The sequence below is a fragment of the Hyaena hyaena genome, unplaced genomic scaffold, assembly GCF_003009895.1.
Source record: "Hyaena hyaena isolate Hyena2069 unplaced genomic scaffold, ASM300989v1 scaffold_775, whole genome shotgun sequence".
Lineage (NCBI taxonomy): Eukaryota > Metazoa > Chordata > Mammalia > Carnivora > Hyaenidae > Hyaena > Hyaena hyaena.
This window is the reverse complement of record NW_024081400.1, coordinates 429,516-436,809: the sequence shown is the minus strand read 5'-3', so window position 1 is coordinate 436,809 and position 7,294 is coordinate 429,516. Positions and strand designations below refer to the sequence as shown.

Genomic DNA, 7,294 nt, shown 5'->3' with positions numbered 1-7,294 from the left:
AGCCCGACGTGGGGCTCGAACCCACGAACCGTGAGATCATGACCTGAACCCAAGTCAGGTGCTTAACCAGCTGAGCCACCCAGGCGCCCCCTGGTATTTTTCATAACACTGTTAAATGGGTGAAATCTGCCTTGCTGAAGGGTAAGGATTCATCTCACACTTCCTACTTCCTGAGGTTCTCCATTGCTGTCAGGAATAGGGCTGCCAGTGAGGAGCAGATGCGCTAACTCGTGATCTGGGCTGAAATAGTTGTTGCTCAGACAGAGAGGGACTCTCCAAGCCTGTGTGTGACAGCCGAGGAGGAGACGCAGATGACACACAAGGGCTTGTCATATTTGTTTGCATCTGGGGGGAAATCCCACCAGCCCGATGTTGCCGGGCGCCCAGCACTATTGCCAGGGCACAGGGGTCCCAGACAGACCAGGTTGGGCAAAAGGCAGAGACACGCGAGTAGGGAAATAGGAAAGGAATTTATTTCAGGCAGGCCAACTCGGGGAAGACAGCGGACTAGCGTCTCAGACTGTCTGCAAAGTGCTGAAAATACATCTGGGTTTATAGAAGGAAAATGTGGGGCAAATGTGGGTGGGTACAACCAGGTGGGCAGTGAGGGTTAAACCATGGGCGGGGGCTTGCTGGCTCAGGGCAGTCCTTATTGCTTGAGGGGGTAGTTACATTCCCATTGGGGATGCTTCGCCCAAAGGGTCTTTTTCCTGAATTAAACTGCAAAGAACTGAATCAATTAGAACCTACAGACTCAGGGGCACGTGGGGGTTTCAGTCAGTTAAGTGGCTGGCTCAGGTCATGACCTCCTGGCTCATGGGTTCGAGCTCCACTTCGGGCTCTGTGCTGACAGCTCAGAGCCTGGAGCCTGCTTTGGATTCTGTGTCTCCCTCTCCCTCTGCCCCTCTCCGGCTTGTGTGCTCTCTCTCTCTCTTAAAAATAAGTAAACATTGGGGCGCCTGGGTGGCTCAGTCGGTTAAGCGTCCGACTCTGGCTCCGGTCATGATCTCACAGTCCGTGGGTTCGAGCCCCATATCAGGCTCTGTGCTGACAGCTCAGAGCCTGGAGCCTGTTTCAGATTCTGTGTCTCCCCCTCTCTCTCTCTCTGCCCCTCCCCAGCTCATGCTCTCTCTGTCTCAAAAATAAGTAAACGTTTAAAAAGATTTAAAAAAAAAGTAAACATTTTTTAAAAAGAACGTACAGACGAAGATCAAAATGGAGGGAACTGAAGTGCCCTTCCAGCCCTCTGGTGGCATCACTCACTGTGGGCTTTGAATCGCCAGCGTAGGTGCGCAGGGCATCGAAAGTCTGGCAGAGCAGGAAGCGCTGGGGTGGGGAGTCGAACGTGCGTTTCCCCCCAGCACCACTGAGCAGGGAAACTAAAGGGAAACCATGAAAAACTGCTTTTGCCCCTTTTCTCGCTTCCGTTCTTGCTACGACCTGTAGCCCTGCCTTACACACGCCTTTTAGGACAGGTAATATATGTCCTCCTTGTCAAGGTCAAGGAGTTAATGGCTTCTTTGGAGTCTTCCAGCACAGTAGAGAGCATCGGGGGCGTGACCAGGTGGGGTCGTGATGCGTATCTTCCAGGACCAGTGACTCACCAAGACCCCTGGCTCCGGGGTATGAGTGACTTACGGGGGACACGTACACGCTCCTCTTTGCTCCTGGAAGCCTGAGAAACCACATGCACTTGACTATCTACGATCCTCAATAAGCAACGATGAGACACACTCTTTTTTCCTTTCCAAGTTGCCCAGCTGCTCTGAATCTGTGCTCCCTCTGCGTCTGCAATAAATTCTGCTCTCACTTCCTCTCCGCGCATTTGGTTTCTCATCCTGCGGGAAGCCAAGGAGCCTCTGGAGTGGTCCTGGGGGACCCCCTCTCTGTCCGAGGACCCAGCCAGCCTGCGACACCACCAAGCAATGAACCCAATTCTGAGACTGTCTACCTGGAGACAGACAGCATCAGATGGCATAGGTTAGGGGCTCAGTCCTACAAGACTGCTTCCGCCACCCCTCCCCCCGTCCCCTTCCCCCCCCCCCCCCCCCCCCCCCCCCCCCCCCCCCCCCCCCGGTCACCTGTGTCTCTGAAGGACGGGCAATAGACTGGAGGTGCCCATGACCCCGTCCTTGGGTTTGCTACATGTGCCAGAATGGCTCACAGAACTGAGGAACATGTAATTTACTGGCTTATCAGTTTATTATAAAAGGACATAACTCAGGAACAGCCAGATAGAAGAGATGCATGGGGCAGGGTGTGGGGAAGGGGTGCTGAGCTTCTATCCCCTCTCCACCTGCCATTCTCCCCAAATCTCCACGTGCTCCCCAACCCAGGAGCTCTCCGAGCCCCGACCCAGAGGTTTCCATGCTCAGGCACGGTTGATTAAATCATTGGCCTTGATGATGGATTCCTCTGTAGCCCCTCCCCCCTCTCCAGAGGTCAGGGGGTGGGACTGAAAGTTCCAACCCTCTAATCACCCGGTTGGCTCCCCTGGCAACCAGCCCTCCAGCTTTGGGTGTTCCCCAAAAGTCACCTCATTAACATAAACTCAGGAGTGCTAGGAAGGAGTTTGTTAACAATAGAACACCTGTTTTTAAATTTTTAATGTTTTTTAATGTTTATTTTTGACTGACAGAGATGGAGTGCCTGCGAGCTAGAGGCAGAGAGAGAATGTCCATCGACAGATGAATGGATAAAGAAGATGTGATACACACACACACACACACACACACACAGGAATATTACTCAGCCATAAAAATGAGTGAAATCTTGCCATTTGCAACAATGTAGATGGAGATAGAGAATATTACGTCGTACGCTTAACCGACTGAGCCAGCCTGGTGCCCCAAGAATGTAAAAACACCTTGATCACTCTTGTTAGGAAATTCCAAGGGGTTTTGGAGCTCTGCGCCAGAAATGGGAATGAAGACCAGCTATACATTTTTTATTATAAATCAAAGTACCACAGAGTAGGTGGAAACTTCTCCATCAGGGATGCCTGTGATGGTTAATTTTACGTGATAATTTTAGTGGGCCATTTTAAACATTGCTTCTGGGTGTATCTCTGAGGAGATTAGCATTTAAATGGGTGTCTCTTCTGCAAAAAGATGGGCATTTGCAATCTGTGGAGGGGAAGGAAGAGGAGTTTCCTTTTTTCCTATCTCACTGAGCTGGGACACCTCATCTCATCTCCAGGTCTTTTTTTTTTTTTTTTTTTTTTTAGTGTTTATTTATTTATTTATTTCTAGGAGAGAGAGAGAGAGAGACAGTGTGTGCAGGGGAGGGTCAGAGAGAGAGGGAGATTCAGACTCTGAAATAGGCTCCAGGCTCTGAGCTGTCAGCACAGAGCCCGACGCGGGGCTCGAACCCACGAACCGCGAGATCATGACCTAAGCGAAAGTCAGACGCTTAACCGACTAAGCCACCCAGGCGCCCCAGTGTTTATTTATTTTTGAGAGACAGGGAGACAGCGCACGGGGCAGGGTGGGAGCAGAGAGAGAGGGAGACACAGAATCTGAAACAGGCTCCGGGCTGTCAGCACAGAGCCCGACGCGGGGCTCGAACTCGCGAACCAGGAAATCATGACCTGAGCTGAAGGCGGACGCTTAACGGACAGAGCCACCCAGGCGCCCCTCATCTCCCGCCCTTGTTCGGGTCTTCACACCATTACTCCCCTAGTTCTGTGGGTCTCAGGCCTTCACACGCGAACTGAATTACGCCTGTGGCGTTCCCAGGCCTCCGGCCTACTGTTCCGTGGGGCTGTCCTGATATATATGGCAGCCACGTGTACCTACAAACGTCTATAGACGTACAGATACACATCCCACTGGTTCGGTTTCTCTGGAGAACAGTCGTACACAGAGGTTCAAATCCCAGCAGAGCCCCAGCAGGAGGCCCACAGTGGGAAGCAGGCAGCGTGAGAAACCCGCATCCTCCGCATCATTGGAAGGCACTAAGGCTGGGCAGGGCCTGGGGCAAGTTGGAAAGAAAAAAAAAAAAACCCACCCAGCCCCGAGGAGCCTCCAGCCACTTGCTGACACAGAGGTGGTGAGGGCAGTGTCACCCGATCTCCTGATTACTTTAAGTAAAGTGAAAACCTGGCTATTTGAGCGACATCTTCCAACTTGTAAAAACCGGTGACAGTCACCAGGCCAAACAAAATGCAGCGGCAGGTCAAGGCTGGCCCCTGCCCTCACTGTAGGAACTTACTGGAAAGCCTGGGACAAGGGAGCTCATCCCGGCCCCTGGCTGCCTCAGTCAATGGAACATGCAGCTCTTGATCTTGGGGCCGTGAGTTTGAGCCCCCCGTTTGGGGGGTAAGAGTTTAGTTGAAAAAGGAGAGCTCATCACTCAGGTGAGTCCCCCGGGACTGGCCTGGGCAGGCCGGCAACGGAAGCCTCCGGTTCCCAGGGAGTCCCAGGTTCACGGAGGATAGAGGCTACCCAGGGAGAGACGCTGACACGTTCACAACCTTGGATTTCCTTTTTCCTTTTATTTTTTTTAACGTTTCCTTTAAGACAGAGAGACAGAGACTGAGCAGGGGAGGGGCAGAGAGAGAGGAGCTGTCGGCACAGAGCCCCATGCGGGGCTCGAACCCACGAACCATGAGATCATGAGCTGAGCTGAAGTTGGACGCTTAACCGACTGAGCCCCCCAGGCGCCCCTCAGCCTTGGATTTTCAAGGCAACTGACGCCTATGCCCGTCACGGCCAACTGGTTTCTGTCTTCGTCGTTTTGATGAAAACACTTCTCAGTAGAGGCCACGTATCTCTGCTTCCTTAAAAATAACACCGAACTGGACACAGAATCCCTTTAAAATACCGAGTGTCCGCCTGAGACACCACCAAACAAGCCACAGTGTTGCATCCACTCCGCGGTATCTAGACACGCTGTCTCTCGACCCCGATGATGATGACGATGGGGCAGAAGTGGGTGGTGCGGGAAGGGAACGAATTCCCCTGAGGCAGAGCCAAGGAGATAGCAGTTTATAGAACACACTGCAAGGGAGGGGGCAGGCCACAGACCGGATGTAGTGGGCGGGGCCTGCTTTTAAAGGGGGACGATGGGGGCGCCTGGGTGGCTCAGTGTACAACTCTTGATCTCGGCGTTGTGAGTTCAAGCCCCACATCGAGGATGTAGCCTACTTTAAAAAATAAAAATAAAGAAAGGGAAGATGCTGGATGGGAGAAGGTCCTGGTCTTAACGTGGGCATGTCCTCGGTGTCCTCGGGCATGTCCTCGGTGTCTGTCTTCCTAGGAGCAGGGAATTGTCACGCAGGTGCACACACAGAGACATTGACAGACGCTATCAGGATTTAGAAGTGAGCACGCTGCAGAGGACAGAAGCCCTCCTGGGATGGCTTTAGCAGGTGAGGGCCCTGGCGTCTGGACGAGGGCCGATGAGGCTGGGACAGCATCACCACTGTCGCCTCTGCCTTTCCATGAGCGCCCTCCTTGCGCTTCTGCTTCTGCATTCCTCGTGTCCCAGCGGGGCTGCTGTGCCTCCGGGCATCACACCAGAGCTTCTCTCAGGAGAAGGGTGGAGGGCCAAAAGCAATCCAGCCTCAGCTGGCTATTTTTATTACAGTTTTCCCAGAACTGTAGACGTCTGCCTCTTCTCAAGGCCAGACCATCTCAGAGGCCAATGGTCACCTCTAATTAGAAAGCCGTCTTGAAAATCTACTTTTTTAATGTATATACTGCTGCCCAGACAGAACTGGGGTTTTGTTAGCGGGGGTGGGGGGAGGGGAGGGAAGGAGACGACGGCCCCTGGGGAGGAGACAAACAGTGCCCAGGGGCTGATGTCTCAGACCCCAGCTAGCCGGGCCTCCTCTTTGCAGGCAATAGAGGGGGAGGGGTGCCAGGTTTTCTTTGGCTCCTCAGACACCTGTCCCCCAATCTCTTTCGATTGTTTCGGGTGGGCATTTGTCACGAGCTCCAGGGCTGAGCTAAGGCTAGGAACTAACGAGAGCAAAGTGCATGGTCAAGCTGCTCTGCTTTGCACGGTGAGGTCATGGTCATGGACAGCCAGCAGGGGTTGTGCCTCTGGCTGACTTACTGCGAGGCCCTGGATGTTTACAGCGGAGGGAGGAGGCCCCAGTGTCAGTCAGTAGGGTGAGGAGGGTGGAAGAAAGGAGGCAGGAAATTCACCCCTTCACTTGCCTCCTTTTTATAACCTGAGGGAGGATAGGGCAGAAGCCTGGTCACCCCTTGATTGTGATGCAGGTGTTACACTGTGTCAGCGCAGAAAACGAGCCTCTGAGAGTCCAAGGCCCTGAGGTCGTGGCAGGCAGGGCCCACATCCACCTCTCCATTTAGGAGAAGTTTTTATTTTATGAAAGAAACACACCCACGCGTTGGGGCTCCAGAAAGCAAGTTTGGCCTTCTCCATGAAATAAGCAAGTTAAATAAATCAAAGTCGGGGCGCCTGGGGGGCTCAGTCGGTTGAGCGTCCGACTTCGGCTCAGGTCATGATCTCATGGTTCGTGGGTTCGAGCCCCGCGTCGGGCTCTGTGCTGACAGCTCAGAGCCTGGGGCCTGTTTTGAATTCTGTGTCTCCCTCTCTCTCTGCCCCTCCCCTGCTCACGCTCTGGCTCTGTCCCAAAAATAAATAAACATTAAAAAAAAAAAAGATTGTGTGCCAGCTCTACTTCAATTAAACCAAAGGGGACCTTGCCCGGGTTGTGAGGCCGGGGAAGCAGTACCCCTGATCCCACCCGGTCTTCGAGGCGTGTCCCACAGCACAGTGATGTCCTGGTCTGCCCAGGATTGCAGGGGGGACCCAGAAGTCCCCTCCCCAAAGGCGCCTGTCCTGAGGAAGGCCATGGGCTCGGCCTGGGTCCCACTGTGTGAACCAAATAAGAAAACACCCTCGCCCAGTGTGTGCTCCAGAGGCCGTCAGAGGGCAGTGCGCTCTTTGGGGCTCTTCCTCCTCGCTCCCTCCCACCCCCAACCCCTGTGTCCTCCTGCTGGGCTCAGCCTAAGGGGCTAGGTGGCCACACGGGGAAGCCACTCTCACACGCACAGCCTGCAGCACCCCAGGGGCGGGGACACCAGATGACTGGGAGGCAAGGAGGCAGGGGGGGGCTCCTAAAAGTAGGGGAATCCTTAAAAAGAGCCGCGCCTACTTCAAAGGAAGGCCTGGAGCAGCAGCGCCACAGCAATCCCTTGGCCCCCGGGGGAGGGGTGCGGGAACGCAGCCTCAGCCCCCAGGGCTCCTGCGGGACCCTCGGCCCCAAACTTTACCCGGTGCCGGTGCCGGACATCAGACGCACCCTCCCCCCCCCCAAGTC

The 7,294-nt window shown here is 54.2% G+C and overlaps 1 non-coding gene across 1 annotated transcript; it reads right to left on the bottom strand.

Moving 5' to 3' along the window:
* On the bottom strand, positions 1–85 carry TRNAP-UGG. The gene has a single exon. It is a non-coding gene; the product is annotated as a tRNA-Pro (tRNA).
* Between the last annotated feature and the right edge of the window lie 7,209 nt (positions 86–7,294).